The sequence below is a fragment of the Palaemon carinicauda genome, chromosome 23 (genome assembly GCF_036898095.1).
Source record: "Palaemon carinicauda isolate YSFRI2023 chromosome 23, ASM3689809v2, whole genome shotgun sequence".
In the NCBI taxonomy this organism is placed as follows: Eukaryota; Metazoa; Arthropoda; class Malacostraca; order Decapoda; family Palaemonidae; genus Palaemon; species Palaemon carinicauda.
In genome coordinates this window covers 21,455,421-21,457,920 of record NC_090747.1, presented here as the reverse complement: position 1 = coordinate 21,457,920, position 2,500 = coordinate 21,455,421, and positions in this window count along the sequence as shown.

Genomic DNA, 2,500 nt, shown 5'->3' with positions numbered 1-2,500 from the left:
CCATAAGAATTTAAAAATCCATAGTTATTTGACTTCAGGTGTCTTTTGAATTATTTCTTGACCTATCCTTTACTTCGTGTCTCTACTATCCAAATTGGTGGTCTCAATCAAAACTTAAAATCGATAGTAGGACGAAGTTATAGAAATTTTATAATGTATGTCCTCAAATTTGCATGCTATAAGTTCAAGTGCCTACTAAGTTATCGAAGTTAATGACTTTACCCAAAGAATTTTTTTGGGATACAATGTACTTTATATCCATCATCAAAGGTAAAAAAAAGAAGACAAAGTTTTATCTCTTTTCCATAGATCACATCATACCTCGAGATCCAAAGACTTTGCAACAAAAGAAAGCCTCATAATAAATCTATATTCTACATAAATATTGAACGTTCGGGTCTCGATTCCATTATGATTTTTACCATGTAAATAATATGAAAGTTCATTCTTCGATCAGTTTTGGTCTTTCCTTATCAGGTCTCGACATATATATATACATATATATATATATATATATATATATATATATATATATATATATATATATATATATATATATATATATATATATATATATATATATATATATTTATATATATATATATATATATATATATATATATATACATATATGTGTGTATATATATATATATATATATATATATATATATATATATATATATATATATATATATATATATATATATTTATATATATGTGTGTGTGCGTGTGTATATATATATATATATATATATATATATATATATATATATATATATATATATATATATATGTGTGTGTGTGTGTGTGTGTATATATATATATATATATATATATATATATATATATATATATATATACATATATACATATATATATATATATATATATATATATATATATATATGTATATATATATATATATATATATATATATATATATATATATATATATATATATGTATATATATAAGTATATATACATATATATATATATATATATATATATATATATATATATATATATATATATATATATATATATATATATATGTATATATATATGTATATATACATATATATATATATATATATATATATATATATATATATATATATATATATATATATATATATATATATACATATATATATATATATATATATATATATATATATATATATATATATATATATATATATATATATATATATATATATATATATATATATATATATTATACACAAACATTCATAGCACAAAGACTCATATACATATTTCCCATTTTATCTGAATACATGTTCATGGAACGTCAGATGGTTAAGTCAAACCTAGGAGAGCTAAGACAGTGCTCGATCTGTCGACCATGCAACTACAGTACTATACTCAATAAAAAATACTGTAGGGAAATTGATTTTAAACACATTCTCTCTCTCTCTCTCTCTCTCTCTCTCTCTCTCTCTCTCTCTCTCTCTCTCTCTCTCTCTCTCTCTCTCTCTCTCTCTCTCTCTCTCTCTTTGCATCTTCTTCCAGGAGGCGCCTGTTCACCTTGTTGATATGTACTTTAGCTTAGTTGTGAAGCTTGGTATATAGCGAGCATGAAAAAATAGCATTTTGTAATGTAACTCCCCCTCGTCTATCTTAATAAGATGAATGAGTGAGCAGATAAACAAATGAATGAATAAATAGATACAAGGACAGTGTAAGTAGAAAAAAAAATCTTTAAAAAAGTGAAGTAGAGATTGAAGTAAAGGGGAGTTAAAAGTATCTAAAACGGTGAGAGAATCCTGATGAAAATTTAAAGGGTCAAGCGATAGTGGAGTAGGAGACTAGAATGCTGGTGGTCTTCAATAACCGCATTATGTAGTAGAAAACTTGTGATACATCAATTACTGCAAGACAACATTCTTGCCCGTATTAAGTTGACGACAACAGCACGCGATTAAGTTCCAAAAATCCTTTTACTATTATTATTATTATTATTATTATTATTATTATTATTATTATTATTATTATTATTATTATTATTATTATTATTATTATTATTATTATTAAATATGCTACAACCCTATTTGGAAAAGCAACAGGATATTAACATAATTAGGGCTTCAGCAAAGAAAATAGCCCTGCAAGGAATAGAAATAAGAAAAAAGTTATATATTTGTGCATGAGTGACCCCTCAAGCAAGAGAACTTTACCCCAAGAGAGACGAAGATCATGGTACATAGGCTATGACAATAACAGATATTAGTTCCATCGTAAGGGAGTGTAGGGTCAGCATCTGACTTATAAGCATGTGAGCGTGGGATGGACCCCTCTCATGAGCCACTTTTAGGATGGGGGTGGGGAATCCTTCATAAAAGATACAGGCTTTGAACTTAACTCAGAGGTAGCGTGGAACAAAAGATAGTATAATATTGTATAAAATTCCAGATATACACAAGTTTGTATCGAAACGGAGACACAGAAAGAGGAGAGAGTCATCTCTGGCAGCAAAAT